Here is a 24,689-nt window from a genome sequence, read left to right as displayed (position 1 = left end):
AACATGACAATGGATGCACAAATAGGGTCAGTAGTCAGCGGATCGCACCATCTGCCTCGTCTACTACGGAGACTCACTCCCTTTATTCCAAAAGAGGACATAGCAGTCGTGGTGGGAACAATTATCAACTCCAGACTTGACTATGCAAATGCCCTCTATCTTGGACTCCCAAAGTACCAAATCACTCGCCTGCAAGTTGTTCAAAATACGGCCGCTCGTCTTGTGACTGGGAAAAAAACATGGGAATCAATCTCACCTTCACTGAGATCCCTTCATTGGTTGCCAGTAAAAGACAGAATCACTTTCAAGGCACTCTGTCTAACACATAAGTGTATTGGGGGAAATGCCCCCCAATATCTATGCGAAAAACTAAAAGCTTACAACACCAATTGCATTCTGCGATCCACTAATCAAAATCTACTCCAGATACCCAAAACCAGATACAAATCCAAAGGAGAACGAAGATTTGCGGTCCAAGGACCCAGACTATGGAACACTCTACCAACTAACATCTGGTTGGAGGAAAACCACCTGGCCTTCAGGAGAAAGATCAATACCCATCTCTTCTGGGGGCCCAGGGAATAGTTTGCATGTGTTGCGCTATATAAGTTTCTCACTCACTCACTTGCTTCAAAGGGATTTTCTCCACCCACCACCCCCTTCTTATACTCCTAGATCTTCCTATAAATCCTTCTACAAAAGTTATCTGTTGGTATTGCCTACACTATACCTACTTTGTTATTTAACCTCCTCTCATTGTGGGGCCTGCCCTACTAAACCTTATACTGTTTAGACCCCGCAGATCGAGGCATGGCCCCCTATTGTGGTTGTTACATTGCTATTGCTTTTTATAACAGACCATTTGATGATGGAATTTACTTTGAATATCTTTGTTGTGCTTTACTTTATCTACCTGGGAAGTGTAATATGACTTGTACATTGTTATACTTTAATAAAGTATTTGGGGAAAAAAATAAGGTACTTCCTCTCACTATCCTCTATGGGACAGGACGTGAAAGAAATTCCCCCCAATGGTATACAGATTGCAAAAAAAAAAACCTCCCTCACTATCTACAATATAATAATAAAAATCAAGTTTTGCTTTTAGTTTTACTTTAAGTGGCATCCATTTTTAGGCTGGGACCCATACACAAAGGCAGCACATTCAATAAAATGCAGGTGCTATGAAAGATATTACAACTAGTGTTGAAGTATAAAGGTAAAGACACAAATAATTGAAAAAAGATCTGAAAGGACGGTGAGTATATTATTAGAGACATTTTTTGTTTGATGGGCGTTGTTTGACCTGATCTTGGCAAAGTAGGACTAAATCAGGGCTCTGAGGCCGGGTTCCCACCGTAGCATGCTCCGGCTCACAGCAGGAGTCCGGTGCGTCTCCATTCACAGTTTCAGGTCAGATTTAAGGCTGACCTTTTGGCTGAATTAAGTTCTGAAATGGACCAAAAGACTCACAGGATTCCTGTGCAGTTCGAACTGGAGCTCCTGCGGAGAAGTGTGAACCGGGTCCATAGAGAGCTGGTCACAATCTCCTGCTATGCAAGTTGGATGTGGGGAAACCCAAATCCAATTCGCATAGGTGTGAACCAAGCCCGAGAGTTATATTAGGGGAGCGTATTTATAATATCCACTAAAGACTAAAAACTTATAATTTCACTTTTTTAAAAAACTATAAAGAAGTGTTTTTAGTATAATTTTTTTGTGGGATTAAAAGGACCACTAAACATTGAAGAGGGGGTGGAATCTACAGAGGAAAGTTTTGAGGTTAGGAACCCTATTGAGAATTTGTGGGCCCTTCTTAAATGAGAAAACAATACACCTCTCTGAACAGTGTCTTGGAGGCTGTGGTTGCTGCTGAACAATAAGTTGTCCGTCAATAGATCAAGAAACTCACCTGACTCCATGAATGAAAGGCTTATGGCTGTTATTGAAAAGAAGGGTGGCTATAATGGTCATTGATTTTGTTTTTTGATGTCAGAAATATTTATTTGGAAATTTTGAGTTGTTTGTTTATTATTCTCACTTCTAAAGCCCTGTACACACAATCTGAATTTCCGATGGAAAAACTCAGATGGACTTTTTCCAACGGAAATTCCGACCGTGTGTATGCCCCATCGGAAATTCTGATGAATTCCATCGGAGTTTAGCTAGACAACGGGGTAGATTCAGGAAGATTGGCGCATCTTTATACCGGCGTAGCGCATCTCATTTGCGATACGCCGACGTATATCAGAGAGGCAAGTACAGTATTCACAATGCACTTGCTCCTAATGTTGCGCCGGCGTAACTTAATTTCGTCGGCGTAAGCCGGCGTAAGTGTGACCTTATGCAAATGATGGTCGGAACGTGGAGTAGTGATATACGCCTGGCGTATCCTGAACGGAGCATGCGCAGTGAAGTGGACGTATGAGCACTCCCCTGTGCGCATGCTCACAATTACGCCGGCCCAACTTCCTGGGATACGCCGAGCCTATAAATACGCCCAGACATGTGCCCGTCCGGCGCAAAAGTACATCCTGATTCCCCCCCCCCTTAGGGAAAGTACTTTTGCTAAGCAATGGCGGCTGCTGCAGATACAGAGAGGAAGGATCGGAGGAATAAAAACTTTTGCCCAGAGGAGAGGGCTATTATTGTTGTGGGTATAGTGGCACATGATAAGTATCTCCATGGTGCCCTCAGTAACCAGACAAGCAAGGCCCGCAAAAAGGAGATCCTGACGGAGCTCAGCCTGCAGGTCAGTGCCGTGGGCAATGCCACCAGGACCACACAAGATATACAAAAAAAGATCAATGATCTTAAAAGGAAGGTCCGTGAGAAGCTGGGTGCAATAACAAGGAATGCTGAGGCACGGGAGGAGGACCAGCCTGTGCTGTGCAGTTGACCCCGGAGGACGAGATGATCGCCCAATGCCTGCAGCGTGAGCAGGTGGAGGGCATGGAGGGGTACGACTCCGGACACCAGGCCTTGAGGACAGGTAAGTGTGTTTTATCTCCTATATGGTGTGTAGCATGTGAGGGGGTGGAAGGGAACATGTGACAAGTGTGTGGGTCCACCAACATGTGAATGCTTTGTGTCATCCACAGATGTGCGGGAGGGAGCTGGGCCGTCGTCGGCTGCAGGGCAACCCACGCCATCCAGGGTTGAGAGTGCCCATACCTCTCCCCTGGAGGAAGTAGAGGAGGAGCACAGGGACCTGGAGGATGCCATTTTTATTCTGGAAGAAAATCCCAGCATCCCTGAACCCTCTCAACCCTCCTCCCCCATCCCTGAACCCTCTCAACCCTCCTCCCCCATCATGGGACCCTCACAACCCTCCTTCCCCATCAGTGAGCCCTCCTCCTCCATCGGGGGAAGCTCCTCACCGGTCTCCCCATATGCACGGCCCCAAGCCTCTCCTGCCCCCAGGAAGGCCACCAAAAAAACGAGAGGGGTTCCAGAGGCCATCCAGGAAACCCTTGCGAGGGATCAGGCCCTCCAAACCCAGCATGTGGGTGCTGTTGCATGGGACATAAAGCGTCTCGCAGACAGCCTGGCCTCCTCGGCCCAGATACCAGAATGGTTGCAGGATATCAGTGCCAATTCTGCAGCAGTTGCAACATGTGTTGGGGAGCTGCAGGCCACGACCTCCCACCTGGTGTCTGAGGTCAAGACCACCCACCAGCTGCGGATGCACGCTGAGACCACCGCGGTGCTCACTCGCATAGCGGTGGCGTTGGAGGGCAGGCAGCCAGAACCTGCCAGGAGTGGGAGACTTGAGGAGGAGTCTCCTGATGATGCCCCACCCCCACCTGAAGTTGCCCCCAGGCAAGTGAGAAGCCAAAGACGGGGCACCAGGCAGAGCCCACAACGGGGCAATTGATTATTTTATTTATTTTTTGTTCATCTCCGGTGAGGAGATTTATTTTTATTTTATCTCCGGTGAGGAGATTTATTTTTAGTTTATTTCCGGTGAGGAGATTTATTTTTATTTTATCTCCAGTGAGGAGCGTTTTGTTTTATTTTAATACTGCACAAGATCAGTAGTGCAGGCTACAGTGTGACTGGTGTGTGAATGTGGGGGGGTGACACTCCTGACAGTAAGGGGTGTCACCCTCGGTCGTCAGGGAGAAGTGATCCCCACGACCGTGTGAATGTGGTATGAATGGTCAGCAACATAATTGGAGCCTTGACGTGGCGTTGCTGCTCCCAAGTCCTGCATGGTGGACTTGGGCTAATCCAATGTGATGTGGTGTGTGTGAGCTAGGGACCACAGTGGTGTGCATGCATGCATTCTCCTTGTGCCATGATGAATGTGTGTGTTTAACGTGCAAACATGCCTACCACGAGGCATCTCCTGACTGCTGTTCCCTCAGCAGACGGGGTAGCCTCGGTTAGGGGGGAATGTCTGGTTCGGGGGTAAGGTCATCACGTATGTCAATCTCCAGGCCCTTTCTCATGGCGTAGTTGTGCAGAATGCAACATGCACCGATGATCTGGCACACACAGTTTGGGGAATACAACAGGGTCCCCCCGGACTTATCCAGGCATCGAAAACGGGACTTCAGGAGGCCAAATGTGCGTTCCAGCACTGCACGGGTATGTACTGTATGTGTGCATCATTGTATTTTCTCTCTCCTCTGGTTTCTGGATCCCGGAATGGAGTCATGAGATGGGGCCCAAGTGCATATGCTGCGTCACCTGGAAGGGAAAAGACAGGAGGATGTTAGTCGTGCATGTGCCCCTCCTGCCCCCCATGTCTGCATCATGGGGTCGGACAGTCATGCCTGACACCCATGTCACTCACCAACCAGCCAGCTGTTTCCATACACGTTCTGTTCGAATTCCATTGGGATGTTGCTTTGACGGTATATGTAGCTGTCGTGGCTGGACCCTGGGTGTTTGGCACAGACGTGCCATATGAGACATTGGGCATCGGCCATCACCTGTACGTTGATGGAATGCCACTGCTTACAATTGCAGAATATGTGCTCTGTGTCATGGGGGGGCCGTAGTGCCACATGTGTGCAATCAATGGCCCCCACGGTGCGTGGGAATCCGGCAATTCTGAAGAAGTCCTCCATTGCCTTATGCCGCAGATGCTCCTGGGTGGGTTTGATTATGTGGTGGGACATGCGTCTGAGGATTGCGGGACAACCTGGTGCAAACATCTGCTCATGGTGGATTGTGACATCCCAGCCACGACTCCACTTGTACGCTGAAAAGATCCACTTGCAAGGAAATGCAGTGTTGCCAGTACCTTGACCAGTGGCTGCACTGCATGTGAGCGTTTTGTCTTGCTGGTGATGTCATCATGCAGGGCTGTGGCTATTTCCAGGATGGCTTCAGGGCTGAATCTGAAAATGCGATACACCTCCAAATCACCCATGCCAAAGACGTTCATGCGCGTTCGGTATATCCTCTCCCGTGCCCTCCTACGTGGCGGTGGACCCATTAGTAGTGCTAGGACCACGGCTGCCATGTGTTGTCCTGCAAGTGTGGTTGCTCAGGTCGTCTGTAACGGTGCTGCTGAAGCTACTCTCCAGCTGACTTGTGCAAGTCTGGTGCAAAGTTACCCCTGCTTTATGAGGGGTAACTTTAGGCTGGGCGATACGAAATCAATGGGTGCGCCAGATATGTTCGGCGTAAATATGTGCCCACGCTACGCCGGCGGAGAAAAGTTACGTCGGTCAGGAGAAGCCTATTTTCAGGCGTATCTAGTTCTGTGGGTACGGCGCAACGTTACGACAGCGGCCATTTACACTTACGTGGCGTATCTCGAGATACGTCGGCGTAAGTCCTACCTGAATCTGGCCCTACATGTTCTTTTTTACTCCGATTTTGGTCGGACAAAGGTCCAATCGTGTGTGCGGGGCTTAACAGATGAAAATAAACAAGTGAAATGGGAACATTTTTGTTTTTCATTTAGTTGCATCATAATTATGCACACTAATAGTTGCCCAATAATTCTGTACACATAGATATTATTTTAAGAAAGCCAAAATCTCACTTATACTTTCTAAAATATTCAGGTTTGTGGTTTATTAACATTTAGTTTTTTACCAAGAGCACTGGAGTTGTTCAATAATTAAATGAATCCTCAAAAATACAAAATGACTAATAAGTGTGCACACAGGGCTAGATTCAGATAGGTTAGCGGATCTTTAGATCCGCGTAACCTATCTGATTTACGATACGCCGCCGCAACTTTTGAGGCAAGTGCTTTATTCAGAAAGCACTTGCCTGTAAAGTTGCGGCGGCATATCGTAAATCCCCCGGCGAAATTCAAATTCCGCGGCTAGGGGGCGTGTAAAATTTAAATCAGGCGCGTCCCCGCGCCGAACGAACTGCGCATGCACAAAATTTCCCAGCGTGCATTGCTCCAAATGACGTTGCAAGGACGTCATTGGTTTTGACGTTGACGTAAATTACGTCCGGCCGTATTCGCGAACGACTTACGCAAACGACATAAAAAATTCAAAACTCGGCGCGAGAACGACGGCCATACTTAACATAGGATACGCCGCACTTACCCCTCATATAGCAGGGGTAACTATACGCCGGAAAAAGCCGAACGCCAACGACGTAAAAAAAAAGCGCCGGGCGGTCGTTCGTTTCTGAATCAGCGTAACTCCTCATTTGCATATTCCTCGCGTAAACCAATGGAAGCGCCACCTAGCGGCCAGCGTGAGATTGCAGCCTTAGATCCGACGGTGTAAGTCACTTACACCTGTCGGATCATAGGCATATCTATGCGTAACCTGATTCTATGAATCAGGTGCATAGATACGACGGCTGGACTCAGAGATACGACAGCGTATCAGGAGATACGCCGTCGTATCTTCTTTCTGAATCCGGCCCACAGTGTATATGTAGAGTGAGAACCAGCTTCAAACAGTAGAGCATTAAGGGTGTAACCATTCACTTAAATCTACTTTTTCTTGCATATTTTTACACAGGTTTCCGCAGGGAGTTTTCAGCATTTCTCTGCCACAAAACGAATTATCCCAGTCTCCTACAATGCACTTACAGCACTGTGCTCTGCCCTCAATTCTCAGGCCCTTACCTTGTTTCCTGGAGTGGAGTCCTCTAATCTCTAATAAAAGCCCTGTGCACAGGGTTTTCCTCACATCAAGTGTCCCTGTTGCTGAAATAAACAAAGAGGCAGGGCCAGCAAGGTGATGTCATTGACGTGAACCTACATCACTGGACAACATGATTGATGATGGATGTACATGAAGGATTATTTTAACTTTTTTTTAACAAAGGACTTTATTTGCTAGGGTAAGTGCTTTTTTGTGAATAAGTAAAGGAATTATGTGCCCCTTACTTATTCACATGGGGTGGGGAGGTGGTATCCGGCAGCTTCTTTATTATTAAAGAATGCTTCAGCCCCCTTAAAACAATGGACCAGGGTGACAAGGAAAAAAACCCTTGTCCTCATCAACATGGGAACAAGTACCCTTCCCCCCCATGTTGAGGGCATGTAGTCTGGTATGGTTCAGGAGGGGGCCACATGTTTGTCCACCCAATCCTATCCCGCATGCTCAGATAAGGGTCTGGTATTGATTTTGTGAGGATTGATTATTTTTTTTTTGGGGGGTGGGGGGGGGTAATTGTCCAGGCTGCTTTGTTTAGGAAATGAGCAGGGTAACTGATTGTTACAACATTGGTGGGTACCAGCATTTTAACAATCAACTATAAATGATTTACTTATTTATTACTCATGTATTTTTATTTTTAGTGAATTGACGGAAATGAACAGTCATGTATTTGCTGATTTTGTGCTTCAATTGGGTCATTTGTGATTGATTTTGTTTGTTATAGTCTTATGAAAAAGTTCTGATAGGCTTAATTCTATAGCTCAAATGCTTATAGGGAGAGTTCCATCACCTTATCCACAACTTTGAAAAAGCATTGATGATGAAATGAGTATGGCGAGGTTTGTCAAATTCTGCTACACACGCCAAAGTTCTTGCTTGTTCTGTAGCTTAGTGATCACAACAGATGTTATAGCTGACAACCACGGTGGAATTTACTTTTTACTTTTATTATCAGAGTTGAGCTTGTTTTTACACTTGTAAATACCATAGTGTTTTTTTTCTATTTCTGAGCAAGTTTAAATACTATTTATATTTCTCAGTTAGATGGGGAAAAAAATCAATAAATATGACATATGGTCCAGCTAAGTCCTGATGCCCTAAAAAAATATTACTGAGCACAATACATTTAGCAGTAATAAGGTTGTCATGTACCTTTCTTGAGTCTATGTCAAATTGGGGGTAGCTCTCACATTGCAAAATAATTTGTAGTAACACATTTGTGGATTGTGTTTGTTTAAAGGCATACAGTATACAGTAGCTGTGCTTAGTATACAATTTGACAAGTCTCCTATATTTACCCAGCAGCTAAACAAATCATACCAAGGCTTGTAAACATCCCATCTTACCATTTGAACAACATAAATCTAAAATAAACCAATGCATACTTTATCAAAAGGATCAGCATTTTCCATGGTTCCCTTGGATTGGATTTTGTCTGACTAATCGTTTTTTCTCGACTTTTATCTTCTACCACATTTTTTAGAATCATTCAGCCTTATCCTCTGTTGAAGGACAACTTTTAATCAAACAGAAAAAACTTAACATAAATGTTGATGGTTCCTTTTATTGATGTATATTACATCCAATGGAATTAACTTTCTAATATTATTATTCAAAATAAAGAGTTGACACCTAGGAGATCAACATTCTTGGAAATGTCAGTTTCCCAGAAGACTTAAGGGGACGATTTTTCATAAACATTCCCTAAGAAAATATGTGTAAGAAAAGGTTTTAATTTTTTTTTTAATTTGGCTGCAAATGTAAAGTTTTTGTTTAAATGCACAGTGTGATATAGCAATTGTTAAAGGTTTAGAAGTAGAATTTCTATAGTGATCACATTGTAACACCTTTGCACTCACAGTAAACATTACCTCAGTTTTCCTCGAAGCAGGTAACAACTTAAAGGGGTTGTAAAGATTTGTTTTTTATTTTCTAAATAGGTTCCTTTAAGCTTACCTTTTCCTTTGATTTCCCTTCTAAATGTTTTTTTTCTTTGTCTGAATTTCTCACTTCCTGTTTCTCCTCAGTAAGCTTGCCACCATCATCTGAGCTGTTCTGACTGGGGGTTAGTCAGTCAGAACAGCTTACTGGGGAGGAACAGGAAGTCAGAAATTCAGACAAAGAAAACAAAAACAAAAAAATATAATATAATATATTATTTTTCTATTGAGCACTGGTGAAACAAGAATGTATCAGTTTAGATAATTGTAGCAGTACACTTTTATTCATCACACTCAGACACATTTGGACATTGTTTATCTTAAATTTTTTACCTCACAAATATATTTTTATGGACAATTTTGTTTACATTTGACAGTGTAATATATACTTGTATTTGGATACAGTTGTTTCACAAGGTTAATTCATTGCATCTAACTGTGAAAAAAAAATTGTCTGTGAATCAAAAAAAAAAAAATCCCCCAAAAAATCTCATAACCAACATGTATTGCATCCAAGAATGGTTAATAGTTCAACTTTAAACTAATGAGTAGCAAAGCCTTTTAAAGCACTTGGCATGCTTGGAATCTATTTACTTGACCGAACCCCATCTTTTATATTTTTCTAAAAAATAGGGTATTATATTGTGTTTTTTTGCACTAAATTTAGTTTTATTACATGTGTATACTTTTTTATTCCAAAGAACTTTATTTTTAATTGAAATACAACAAACAAATTTGCATTGTACCCTGTATTTTTGCTATCGATATCCTGATACCCAATCGGTATGTATCTCCAAAGAAGCAAGCAATAACATGGTAATACACTGTTCCTTATGTTTCTATAAGGCACTTGTTTAACCACTTCATTACTGGGCACTTAAACCCCCTTCATGCCCAGACCAATTTTCAGCTTTCAGCGCTGACGCATTTTGAATGACAATTGCGCGGTCATACAACACTGTACCCAAATTATATTTTTATAATTTTTTCCCCACAAATAGAGCTTTCTTTTGGTGGTATTTGATCACCTCTGCGATTTTTATTTTTTGCGCTATAAACATAAAAAAACTAAAAATTTAAAAAAAAACACAATATGTTTTACTTTTTGTTATAATAATATCCAATTTTTTTTTTAAAAAAAATAATTTCCCTCGGTTTAGGCCGATACGTATTCTTCTACATATTTTTGTTAAAAAAAAATCGCAATAAGCGTATATTGATTGGTTTGCGCAAAAGTTATAGCGCCTACAAAATAGGGGATAGATTTATGATTTTTTTTTTTTACTAGTAATGGCGGCGATATTGCGCCGGACGTATCGAACACTTTTGACACAATTTTGGGACCATTCACATTTATACAGCGATCAGTGCTATAAAAATGCACTGATTAGTATAAATGTGACTGGCAGTGAAGGGGTTAACACTAGGGGGTGAGGAAGGGGTTAAATGTATTCCCTGGGTGTGTTCTTACTGTGTGGGGGGAGGGGACTGACTGGGGGAGGTGACCGATGCTGTGTCCCTATGTAAAGGGACACAGATCGGTCTCCTCTCTCCCTGACAGCACGTGGAGCTCTGTGTTTACACACAGAGCTCCACATCCTGCTGTGTCACCGACGATCGCGGGTGTCGGGCACGTTGTTTCCCCGCTGCGCGCCCCCAGCGGCGCGCACGGGGAACAACAACAACAGGACGTCCAGGGATGTCCACCTGGCACTTGAGAGCTGCGCTGTGGACGTCTTTCGTCCATAGCGCGGATCCCAAGTGGTTAAACCCAGCACTCAAGCCAGATATGATCTGGAGATTATGCTGGGCCTCTGTATACCGTAGAGGCAAAGCCTATCGTCAAAATATCAGGGCGGTCCAGGGTAGGCCCCTTAACGCCCGGTACAACCAAGGTGATCAAGCTATGCCAGGCAGGGGTCTTAACATATGGATGTAATAAGTGTAGCGCTCATAAAATTAAATGGAGAATAAAACCCAATCAATATGTAATAATGGAGGGATATGCCCCTAGAAAGTGATATGCTCACTGTGACAAAAAACAATGATTGTGATATCAACATAAATTCTACAAAAAAAGTGTATATAAAAACTTCAAAGTCCATGAATAGAAATAAAGTCTACCATGTGTCAACAAAGTAACTAAGAAAGAGGAACATCAATGACTTCCAAGTGAATTTTGCAGACACTGAACCATGATTCTTGTATATAATGTACAGACCAGGGGCGGACTGACAACTCATGGGGCCCCCGGGCAATAGAAGATTATGGGGCCCCCGGGCTTACAAATGGCCACAACGCTAGGAGACAGTGGAGAAACGGGGCAGCTAAAATCTCAGGATTTTCATATCAAATGCTTCAATGGTCAGTCCGCCCCTGGTGCAGACCCACCACCGGTAAAAGTGTAGGCTTATCAGAGAAATTGGACTCAGGGGAACTTACGTCTCCGTGAGCAAAAAGGCATGTGTTGTTAAGACCGATAAAGTGACAGCTGGAAAATCCTGTATGGATGTGTCTTATGGCCTCCAAGTATCCGTAAGGACAGGATCCACGCAATCCACAGGAAAAATAGTTGTGAACTTGCACCGACAGTGTATTAATGGTTTGGGGAGAAAAAAAAAAGAAGATGGCCACATCACATAATCCTGTTTAAAATAGTACAAACATGTATTTATAGCTGTTAAACGTACATTTAGAAGAAGTTTAAAGCGCTTGTATAAAATAAGACGGCAGTGGAGTCCTTCCGATGCGTTTCGTGTCAATACACTTCATCTGGGGGCCTAAGGGTCTTAACATATAGAGGGTTATTTACGAAAGGCAAATCCACTTTGCACTACAAGTGCACTGCAAGTGCACTTGAAAGTGCACTTGGAAGCGCAGTTGCTCAAAATCTAAAGCCTCGTACACACAATTAGTCCTTCCGATGAGAACGGTCGTTTTTTTTTCTCCCTTCTCTTTTATTTATGCTCCCCTCACCAGAACATCCGGGCTATTTTGTCACAAAGCGTTTTGGCACCACCGACCGGTGGTATATGCGCGCTTCCCAAATAAATAGTAATAAATAAATAAATAAATAAATAAGGACAGTTGTCTTAGGTTAACCTATGAAGCTGACTCATGGTCCGTCGTGCCTACACACTATCGGTTTAAAAAACGATCTTGTCAGAACGCGGTGACGTAAAACACAATGACGTGCTGAAAAAAAATGAAGTTCAATGCTTCCAAGCATGCGTCGACTTGATTCTGAGCATGCGTTGATTTTTAACCGATAGTTGTGCCTACTAACGATCGTTTTTTTCCCATCGGTTAGGAATCCATTGGTTAAATTTAAAGCAAGTTGGCTTTTTTTTAACCTATGGTTAAATAACCTATGGGGCCTACACACGATCGGTTTGGACCGATGAAAACGGTCCATCTGACCATTGTCCTCTGGTTAACCTATCGTGTGTACGAGGCCTAAGGTGTAGATCTGAAATGAGGGGAAGCTCTACTGATTTTATCATCCAATCATGTGCAAGCTAAAATGCTGTTTTTTATTTTCCTTGCATGTCCCCCTCATATCTACATCAACTTTACTTCCAAGTGCAATGCAAGTGCACTTTCAAGTGCACTTGTAGTGTAAAGTGGATTTGCCTTTAGTAAATAACCCCCATACTGTCACATATCAGATAAGACCAGAACTGTGTGGACTGCAACAGAGGAAACCCAGACGTGTTTAAGTGAAATATAATAATTTATTAAAGATAAGTGAAATAATACAACCACCTCCAATACCACATAGTGCACAACAAGCAATTCCAACAGAACCCACAAATAATAACAGTAACAGACCAATATGTACAAGTAATGGGGAAAACCAGAATCATAAACAGAGCCAGGCCAGGGTCGTCAATGGGAGATCAGCAGCAGGGAAAGGGAAACAAACAGGACAAGGCACCTACAGCTACTTGTTGTGTACTGGCCGTGCCCTCTGTAGTTTGCACCTAAAGCTACTTGGTGTGTACTGCACGTGTGCTCTGTAGTTTGCACCTAAAGCTACGTGGTGTGTGTACTGTCTGTGTCTGTGCTTTTTTTCTCAATGATTTTCATCCATATTGCAGGGACCAGACATTACATTAAAGCCGCAAGCAGTTTTAAATTCTCATTTTGTGCAGGGACAGTTCTAAACACGTGCCACTTCACAGGCATACTATAGACACCCAGCAGGTACAATATTTAAAATATTGAATTCAAACGTTCGAGTCCCATAGACGTCAATGGGGTTCTAAATTTTTGAGCTAACGGTCTGTCCGTTCGAAGGTTCTGGTGCGAACCGAACTGGGGGGGGGGGGGGGTTCAGCTCATCCCTACTTCTCAGGTTCAGGATCAGGGCGCAAGGAGAGATACCGGGTATTAATACACATCTCCTGTCTGCCGGGTATTTATACACATCTCCTGCAATCAGACTTAAGTGGTACCTAATTGCAGGAGATGATGTCGGCCCCACACTGCCAGGAACCATCCGCTGGTGAAAGCCAGTACTGCGGCCCAAAGATTACATAATACATAATACACCACCAGGGGAAAGTTACCCTGGCAGTTCCAGACTGCCAGGAGACACCTGCTGGTGGACCACAGTACTGCACGCCAAATATCAGGCAGTGTCACCAGCAGATGGAACCTTCCCTGACATACATTTTTAAAACATGCTTTTGATAAATAGTTATAAAGAGATAGTAGTTGAAAATTATATTTGTACATTACTACAATGGGAAAAAAAATAGGTGTTACTTTTGTGCACACCAAAGTTGTGCACAATTATGCAGTAGTGTAATGCCACAAGAACGTCTGTTTTGCCTGTGTCAGGAATGAATGTGAAACCAAAGCCACCATGTTTAGGATGGGCAGCCCAGGCTCTTCATTAGCCGGGCGGTTCATTATTTTTGTTCAGTAGCCGTGTCCCGGCAATTGCAACCACGAGTCATTTAAAATGCGATTTGACTTTTTTTCACAAATGTCATTTTTGCTACAGCATGTGCTATACATGCTACCAATGCCCCATTTTACAGGCAGACTAAGGGGACTCCACAGGCACTATTTTTATATATTTTTTTCTTTTTCATTTTTATTGTTGCACTTTAAGCACCATTAAAATCACTGCTCCTGAAAAACAATTGTTTAAAAAAAAAAAACGTACCCAGACCTCCAAACCCCTTTTATGGCCAATTACTTTCATATAAGCCTTCAAAATGGGGACTTTTGACTTTTGTCCGGCTCCAATAGACTTCAATGTGATTTACAGTTTGGGTTAGAACTTTTAAGCCCATTTCTACTCCCCAGCATGTTATCCTTTATGTCCATGCACACATAGGCCTTTATAAGTGTTTAGATCTGGATTTTTTTCCAGACAAAAGAGGAGTTTTATAGCTGTATTAAAGGTATTAACTCTGATAAAAGCTTAAAAATCCAGCAAAACGCTGAAAAACTAGGCTATACAGCATTTATTAGCACGTGTGAGCCATAGAGATTTTGTGAGGGTAGAGTTTTGATTAAAAAAAAGCTAAAAAGCAAATGCTAAAAAACACTGAAAAAAGCTACTGCAAAAACGTACCTCATTTTTTTCGCCAGTGTTAAAGTGGTTGGTCACGTTCAACATGTTCTAAGAAGAAAAATGCTCTTTTGATGGTCTGGCTGTGGAGACCTAGGAGCTATAACCGGATCCATACCTCGGGCCGTAATCAAAGGCCTAAGATGGTTGGTACCCGGGCCTCGTGTAAGAAAAAACTAGGTTTGCCTGTAATGTATCTCTGCGGAGGTCTGGGCTCTGGGATCCAGACTTTGGTGTACTAATACATCCGTGGTAAGGAAACGTTTCTGGCAGAGTCTTCTACAGGTCCATGTATGAGGTTTTCTCTAATAAAACCCTTTTTAAACCTGAAGGTTGACACAACTTGCCAGCCGTGATGGGTGAAAGCTGGAACTACTTTTGGTAGCTTTTCTGCGGCGTGGATCAGGTAAGAAGAATATAATTTGTATCTATGTATTATCTTCTCGGAGTAGGTTGTCTTTCCTGGTTTTCACCACTGGAGGGAGTAAGTGCAACCTGGTGTTTTCTTACATAGCCTTTCAGGACATGCTCAGTGAAGTTGGTCAAATACAAACACCACTCACCTCCTTCCGCTGCAGGCTCTGCCACAAACGCATACAGGGGTCCACAATGATGCCCCCCAGTAATCTCTCCCCCCTCTTCCTCGTCTCTCCTGGGCGCCACCATGACATTGGTGCATGTGTGCACGCTCGTGAGCGCGCTTTTTACTGTCATACAGAGATATGGATGGGGAGGGCCAATGTGGTTGCTGTGTGCAGGCGCCAAGAGGCTGGTTCAAAAGCCCAGCATGCCAGAGCCTTCTGTAAGCGGCATGGACACAGAGCTGTGGGCTGTAAGCATCCCTGTGGATTGAACCAGGCAAACCTAAGGCCCCATACAGACGACCGGATCGATCCGCTGAAAACGGTCCGCCGGACCGTTTTCAGCGGATAGATCCGCTGCGACCGCTGCCGGATTTCTGTCTGATGGTTGTACACACCATCAGACAGAAATCCGCGCGTAAACAATACGCGGGCGTGGCCGCGCTGTCGCCGCGTCGATGACGCGGCGACGTGGGCGGCCCTGGAAGTTCAAAGTTTCCACGCATGCGTCGAATCAGTATAATGCATGCGAGGGATGGCGGTCGGTCGGACGTGTCTGGTGAGTCTGTACAGACGACCGAATACGTCCGATGGACAGGTTTCCAGCGGACAGATTTCTTAGCATGCTAAGAAATTTTTATCCGCTGGAAACTGTCCGATCCGTGGGAAAATTGTCCGCTCGGGCCTACACACGACCGGATCTGTCTGTGGAACTGGTCCAGCGGACCAGTTTCAGCGAATCGATCCGGTCGTGTGTACGGGGCCTTAGACTCCTACTCTGCATCAGGTTGTGCAGTGAGCTGATATGTTTTGTGTATTGTAAAACTATAGCACAACAGTAATTGCATTTATATATTGTAGATAGTACCTTTGCTTTGCAGTAAGGATTTTTTCTCCTAGAAGAGGGTCTAGGGCGAATAAAAAAGGCACCAGAAAATCCCCAACACGGCTAAGGATTCTGAGCTTGCCTGCAGTTTACCATCCCTCTCTGTTAGCCTGATAGCAGCCTCACAGGATGAGGCCCCAGTCTGGTTTTGCAGCTTCTCCTATGGCAGCTCCTGTATACGTCACTGAGGATGCTTTAAAAGTTGCTATGGATGGCCTGAAAGGAAGGATTGCTAATATTGTCGCAACCTCCTTGAGAAATTGCAGAAAACGGGGTAGATCCCCTTAATCTGCTCTGGCTCTCTTTTCAGATGAGCCTTTTGAGGGTGAAAAATCCCTCTCAGGAGATGAGGATCATATGCAGTCTGAGGACTCAGATGATGAGAGGTTTCCGGCAACTTCTCAGTCGCGAAAAATGCAGGCGCAACATTATGCAGAGATAGTGCGTGCCACTTACAAATTGCCTCCTGTTGAAGCTTCTAGGCCCTCTGTTTCCTCTTTGGGATCCCGGGAAATCCCCACAGGCTGCATGCGCCTTTCCAGTTCATTCCTTTGCTGGATAAATTGATGTATAATGACTAAGTTCACCCAGATAAACTGTTGTCTCCTCCTAGACAGTTTTCCCTCCTTTATCCTATGGAGGAAGGTTTCACCAAGAAATGGGCGGTACCTCCTATTGATGCAGCTATTTCTTGTGAAAACAAAAATCTGACCTGTCCTTTAGACAACGCGCAGGGTTTCAAGGACCCAAATGATAAAAAGCTGGAGTCCCTGTTAAAAGCCTCCTCTGCCATGGCTGGGGCTGTAGTACAACCTGCAGTTGCAGCCATTGGTGTATGTCAGTTCCTCAAGGAAAAAATTAAGTAGATGAATAACCTCCTCCCTTCAGAGGAGATTGAGGTTTATGAAGACCTTCCTAAGGCCTTGTGCTTTGCGATTGATGCGATTATGGATTCTGTTCAGAAAGCATCTCGCTTGTATCTCCTGCAGGTACACATGTGCAGGTCCCTTTGGTTAAAACATTGGGAGGCCGAGGCTTCCTGCAATACATACTTGGCAGCGTTCCCATTTGGGGGAGAACGCCTGTTTGGAGATGACCTGGATAAATACATCCAAAAGATTACCGGAAACAAGTCTACTCTATTGCCTTTTAAGAAAAAGAGTAAGCGTCCCTCATTTAAACGTACTCAGTCTCCAGGCAGTGGCGACGACCGCCCCAGTCTAACACTAGGGGCAAGGCCCAGAGCCAAGCCCAAGGGCAGAAAAGGACTTGGGGTTCAAAGTATAAACAGACCCCCAAAGCTTCACTATGAAGGGATGCCCCCACTCAGCCGAGTGGGGGGAAGGCTACTGCATTTTGCAAACACCTCCATCACCCCAGTTTCTGCGATCAAGAATTACCAATGATCCAGAAAAAAAGAAGGCTTCTACTGTTGGCCTTGGAACACCTGTTGTCCCAAGGGGTGATCTTGGAATTAGCCCCAGAGGATCAGGGGTCAGGGTTCTATTCAAACCTGTTCCGCATGGAGTCTGTTTGTTCAATTGTTTCCACCCTTCAGGGTTCAATTCGCTCACCAAAGGTTTCTAAGGTTTGCGGTGGATCAGCGCCACTTTCAGTTTGTGTCCCTTCCTTTCGGGCTGGCTACGGTACCTCGAGTGTTCACAAAAATACTGACCCCGGCCCTGGCAAGGCATATTCCTCGCCTATTTGCGGTCTTCATTCCAGGGGTAGAAAATTGTCAGGCAGATTTTTTAAGCCGCCAGCAACTGATTCCAGGAACCCCAGATGTGGACCTGTTGGCTTCCAGGTTCAACGCAAAACTGGACAGTTTTGTGTCAAGAACAAAAGATCCCTGTGCTTAAGGCTCAGATGCCGTGACAATCTCATGAGATCGGTATTTCCTGATTTATGTGTTCCCTCCAGTACCGCTTCTCCCACGATTCCTTCAAAGATTTAAGAAGGAAGGAAAGTCTGTGATTTTGGTCGCCCTGGCTTGGCCTAGGAGACCCTGGTACGCAGAAGTCGTAAGGATGGCAGTAGGAAGACCTTGGATTCTTCCATTATGCCCAGACCTATTATCGCAGGGTCCAATATTCCATCCTGCCTTACAAAGTCTAAATTTGACGGTTTGGCTGTTGAGACCCACATTCTGAGGAAACGTGGGCTCTCAGGGCCAGTCCTATCCACCCTCGTTAATGCTAGGAAGCCGGCCTCCAGGCTCATCTACTACAGAATCTGGAAGGCATATGTTTCCTAGTGTGAACCCAGAAAGTGGCATCCTAGGAAGTTTGCCATTAATAGGATTCTGTCATGGATATGCAATAAAGTCTGGCAGCTTAGCTGTCTCATGTGTTCATTAGAGGCCTGACCCTCTTTCTGGCTGTCTTTTATCACCTTCCTTCATGACCTTGGGGACCCCAGGGGTCGCGACCTGGATCCAGCTGCGGCGTAGGCCATCCTCACCAACAGAGGCTCTGGTGAACACAAAGCTGGGTCTTAGACTCCACACCCTGGGGAATCTTGGGCTTGCGCTTCCTCTCTGATCGCAGCAGTCGGCCATAGGGTTCACTACCCTGTGGTGCATCCCTGACCCCAACGGGGTGCACTTGTCACCTGGCCACAGGTGACCTGACAGATTCTTGCCTTTCTTTAGTTGGGCTTAGATATGAGGTTGGCCTTGAGCACTATCAAGGGCCAAATCTCGGCTTTGTCTGTATTTTTTCAAAGACCGATTGCCTCTCATTCCCTAGTTAGGGCCTTTGTTCAGGGTGTACTGCAGTTAAATCCACCGATTAAGTCTCCTGTGTGCCCATGGGATTTGAATTTGGTGTTGTTCGTTTTACAGAAGCTACCTTTTGAAACTTTACACCAGGTTTCTCTAAGTCTGTTGACACAGAAACTGTTTTTTCTTGTAGCCATATCCTCGGGCTAGAAGGGTATCGGAATTGGCGGCTCTTTCGTGTAAAGAACCGTATATGATTATTCATGAAGACAGGGTGCTTCTGCGGCCTCACCCAAATTTCTTACCTAAGGTGGTTTCAGGTTTTTCACCTGAACCAAGATATAGTCCTAGCGTCTTTTTTTCCAAATCCGCAGTCTACGGAGGAAGAGAGTCTACACTCTCTAGATGTTGTAAGAGCGGTAAGGGTTTATCTGCAAGCTACAGCTCAGATTAGGAAGACTGATTGTCTGTTCATTCTGCCACAAGGCCCAAAGAAGGGCCAGGCAGCATCAAAATCCACCATTGCAAGGTGGATTCGACAAGTCATTATTCAGGCCTATGATTTAGAAAAGAAGATCCTTCCCTTTCAGGTGAAAGCGCACTCGACTAGAGCAGTTGGTACTTCATGGGCAGTGCATCACCAGGCCTCCACGGCTCAGATCTGTAAGGCTGCTACTTAGTATTTGGTAAATGTATGGACCGAAGACCATAAGGTAGATGTGAGAGGTTACTAGGATGCCGCCTTCCGGCGTAGTGTTCTGCAGGCAGCAGTATAGATCCTCTGGCTCGATGGTGGTCTTATTCTGATCTGTGTCTCCCTCCCCTCAAAATTTTAGCATTGCTATGGGACATCCCATTAAGTAATTAAGGCTCTGTGTCCTGTGAGTATGATCAAGAAAATAGGATTTTTAAATACAGCTTACTTGTAAAATCCTTTTCTTGGGAATACATCACAGGACACAGAGTCCCCACCCCTCTTCAGAGTTAACATGGAACACTTATTGCTTTGCTACAAAACGGAGGTACTTTCCATTTGGGAGGGGTTATATAGTGGAGGAACTCAATTTTAATTGGGTTTGCCAGTGTTCAATCACCTGTGGTGACTACATAACCCATTAAGTAATTAAGGCTCTGTGTCCTGTGATGTATTCCCAAGAAAAGGATTTTACAGGTAAGCTGTATTTAAAAAAAATTTTTTATAACGTCCAGTGTATATGAAGCCTTAAAGTGTTACTAAACCCGGGACCCTGCATGCACTATATCTGGTCTCCCACAGTACACATAAGATGTAAATGCAATCATTTTAGTAAATATAAACTTCTAAGTACCCTTTCATGAGCAGTATATTGCAGTCTTGTGACTTCTATCACTGTCAGCTTTAACTCTCCTACAAAAGCTGTAACCTTTAACACGCTATATAGCAGTCTTGTATTTTTGTAAATATTTTATTATATCTGTTCATATGATAACACTGAAAAAAAATCACACTTTGCTACAATATAAAGTAGTGAGTTTACAGCTTGTATAACAGTATAAATTTGCTGTCCCTTCAAAATAACTCAACACACAGCCATTAACGTCTAAACCTCTGGCAACAAATGTAAGTACACCCCTAGGTAGAAATTTTCAAATTGGGCTCAATTAGCCATTTTTCCTCCTTTGTGTCATGTGATGTGTTAGTGTTATAAGGTCTCAGGTGTGAATGCGGAGCATGTGTGTTAAATTTAGTGTTATCCCTCTCACTCTCTCATACTGGTTACTGGAAGTTCAAAATAGCACCTCATGGCAAAGAACTCTCTGAGGATCTGAAGAAAAATAATTGTTGCCTAGGCTATACGAAAATGTACAAGATTCTGAAACAGAGCTGAAGCATGGTGGCCAAGACCATACAGTGGTTTAACAGAACAGGTCCCACTCAGAACAGGCCTCGCCATGGTCGACCAAAAGAATTGAGTGCAAATTCTCAGTGTCATATCCAGAGGTTGTCTTTGGGAAATAGAGGTATGAGTCCTGTCAGCATTGCTGCAGAGGTTAAAGGGGTGGGGGGGTCAGCCTGTGAGTGCTCAGACCATACGCCGCACCCTGCATTAAATTGTTCTGCATGACTGTAGTCCCAGAAGGAAGCCTCTTCTAAAGATGATGCACAAGAAAGCCCCCAAACAATTTGCTGAAGACAAGCAGACTAAGGAAATGGAATACTGGAACCATGTCCTGTGGTCTGATGAGACCAAGATAAACTTATTTGGTTCAGATGGTGTCAAGTGTGTGTGGCGGGAAGCAGATAAGGAGTACAAAGACAAGTGTGTCTTGCCTACAATCAAGTATGCTGGTGGGAGTGTCATGGTCTGGGGCTGCATGAGTGCTGCCAGCACTGGGAAACTACAGTTCATTGAGGGAACCATGAATGCCAACATGTACTGTGATATACTGAAGAAGAGCATGATCCCCTCCCTTCGGAAGCTGGGCCGCAGGGCAGTATTCCAAAATGATAACGATCCCAAACACACCTCCAAGATGACCACTTCCTTGCTAAAGAAACTGAGGGTAAAGCTGATGGACTGGCCATCAAAGCCATAATTGACCAATGTGCATAGTGAATGGAATGCATCAAAAAAGGTTTGGTGGAAATAAATAAAAATATGAATACAAATAAAAAAGTCTCTGTGTGACAGATAACCACAAGTGTTGTAAAAACAGTAGGTGCAATAAGTCCTATCGCAAAGCAGCTGATTCTCAAAAATCTTATACTCTTCATAAACACTTGTTCCTATGGCGATATCAGCAGGCAGGTAATTTAAATCCAAAAAGATATAGGATGGCCGCTTACCAGAACGTTGTACCCTCAAGGGGTTATTGGGCACTCAGTGGGCTGTAATTCCGTGGATCCCAGGATGTACTCCAATGCTGTGTCTCAGCTCCCTTCTCGGACCTTCAGGATTGGAAGATATGCCGTTCCGTGTGCTCAAACGAATTCTTTGTGCTCAAACAATGAGTGGGATTAGAAGGAGAGGATAAAGGACTTCATGGTGCAGTAGGTTTAATAAAGGATTTTATTTTCTTCAGTATGACACTGACAGATGGTAAAACATATTCACCCTGCACACACGGATCCTCATAAATCAAAAGATAGGATGTCAGCGGGTGTAACAGCTGACGGCTGCGATGCAATCCGAACAGCTGATGAGCGTAGTGACGTCAAATGCTAGGCTCCGCCCGACACAGCGTTTCGTCTAAACGGGCTTCAGCGGGGAAAGGAGGCGTAGTTTTTTTTTTTGCTTTTATATGTCTTCTGGAGCCCAATATTAGGTTCCTATATTTTTGAGTGCAGCACTTCACTTTTTATTTTTTATCACTATTTATATTCAACACTATTCAATTGTATTTTTTGGGAGTAGCGCGGATTGATCTGTGCCTTTATGATGGACTGGCCAAGCATAAAACCTATTGCTGAGGGGCATCCTCAAACAGAAGGTAGAGGAGCACAAGGTCTCTAACATCCACCAATTCTGTGATGTCATCATGGAGCAGTGAAAGAGGACTCCAGTGGCAACCTGTGAAGCTCTGGTGAACTCCATGCCCAAGAGGGTTAAGGCAGTGCTGGGAAATAATGGCGGCCACACAAAATATTGACACTTTGAGCCCAATTTGGAAATTTTTACTTAGGGGTGTACTCACTTTTGTTGCCAGCAGTTTAGACATTAATGGCTGTATGTAAAGTTATTTTGAGAGGACGGCAATTTTACACTGTTATACAAGCTGTATACTCAGTACTTTAAAGTACTTTGTAGCAAAGTGTTATTCCTTCAGTGTTGTCACATGAAAAGATATACCGTTTATACGAGTATAAGCCGACCCGAGTTTAAGCCGAGGCCCTAATTTTACCACAAAAAATGGGAAAACCTATTGACTCGAGTATAAGCCTAGGGTGAGAATGCAGCAGCTACTGTAAGCGGAAAAGAGGGTCAACAATGCCCATTTGCAGCTTCATTGTGCCCATTTGCAACCTTACTGTGCCCATTTCAGCCTTACTGTGCCCATTCTGACTGTGCCCATTGTAGCCTTACTGTGCCCATTGCAGCCTTACTGTGCCCATTCTCACTGTGCCCATTTCAGCCTTACTGTGCCCATATATATGTGTAGCGGCATGCTCCCATTGAGTAGGCACTATGTGTTAAATTTTAGTTGTCTGAGCTGTAGTTTAGCTCAGAAGGATTATGCTAAATTGATGGTTCTGTTTCAGTTCAGCTGGGTTGCACAATTTTCCCCTTGACGGTGGGTGTCGCTGTTACCACTGGTCAAGGTTGGAAAGGCAGCAGGCTGGATGCATTGGGTACCTCTTTCCCAGAAGCAGCTCAGGTCAACCGTTTTGGCAGGGTCTTCTGATCCTGACCTGATGGCCCTCCTGGCCTCAGGGATGTGTGAGCTGTTTCGTAGCCTCTGGGCTGGCTGGTCCGAGGCCTTGCAACTGAGAGTAGGCCCAGGAGTTTCTGAGGCCTACTAATCCAGGGTTGGTCCTCCGCTATCTTACCTGCGGGAGGAAGCTGAACCAGTGGGATTCAATTGAAGGACGTATCCTGGCAAATTTACCTCACTGTGCTGCCGGCCTGGCTGCAAGATCCTTGGCACAGTGAGTTGTGTACTTTATTGGAACTATACAAAGTGTGCGAGTATTGGTATAAAGATGAGGGATGGACAGCCGCACTCCAAACCAAACGGGTTGTCTTTATTCAAATCAACAGCAAGAACACAGCAGATCACAGCAATAGGAACAGGAGAATACCGACGTTTCGCACTGGCTTCAGTGCTTATTCATGACTAGCCATGAATAAGCACTGAAGCCAGTGCGAAACGTCGGTATTCTCCTGTTCCTATTGCTGTGATCTGCTGTGTTCTTGCTGTTGATTTGAATAAAGACAACCCGTTTGGTTTGGAGTGCGGCTGTCCATCCCTCATCTTTATACCAATATTTGCCTTAGTGCATTGCCTGCACCCTTGGAGTCCTATATTTGTGAAACGACCCTACAATAGACCTACCTTGAGCGGTGATCTTCTCTCTCAAAGTGTGCGAGTGGTTACACGATCTTGTGGCAGAAGATCGTGGGACAGCCTGACAACACTTGTCAAGTCTGTGGCAGAGATTTTGACAAGCTTCGCACCAGCTGCTAGGCAAGTGAGAGTAGGCCTATCTGGTGGTTGCTGAAATGCAGTGTGGAACTGAATTAATCCTCTGGATCTAAGTTGTACCCGTGATTCGCAAAGCAAAGGTACCTGAGTCTTTCCCCGTCCCTCTACCCCTCTTTTGGAGAACTTTGTTCAATAAAAACCTTGAAAGACACTTTGTGTTTGGTGCAGACAATTTTGTGGACAGCTCTTCAAGGAGAACCCCTGAGATGAGCATATGGAACAGTAAGGTAACGACAGGCCCAAATCTAAAGCAGCAGCTCCTTCAGGGGGTAGTGCTACATACACTATATATTTAGCAGTCAGTAATATGTTACCCTATTTCTTCTGCTGGCCAATTTGTTTGGGCCAAACCATTATGGGCCCCAACATTGCTAAATATTATTATTATTATTTCAGGTGCTTATATATATATATATATATATATATATATATATATATATATATATATATATATTGCTGTCAATTTATGCAGCGATTCACATATACATTGTACATTCACATTAGTCCCTACCCTCAAGGAGCTTACAATCTAAGGTGCAGACAGGCACAGTGCTGGATCAATACAGGACTTTGGTAAGTATTTAAGGAGAGGGGTTGAAGGGAATAACTAATGGAAGGTTTTTACCTTTTACCTTAATGCAGGTAATGCATTAAGGCACTGGACCCCAAGCTGTAGCCCGTGGGGCAGAAGC

Source organism: Rana temporaria, chromosome 5, assembly GCF_905171775.1.
Source record: "Rana temporaria chromosome 5, aRanTem1.1, whole genome shotgun sequence".
Taxonomy (NCBI): domain Eukaryota; kingdom Metazoa; phylum Chordata; class Amphibia; order Anura; family Ranidae; genus Rana; species Rana temporaria.
Note: the sequence above shows the minus strand (reverse complement) of the source record.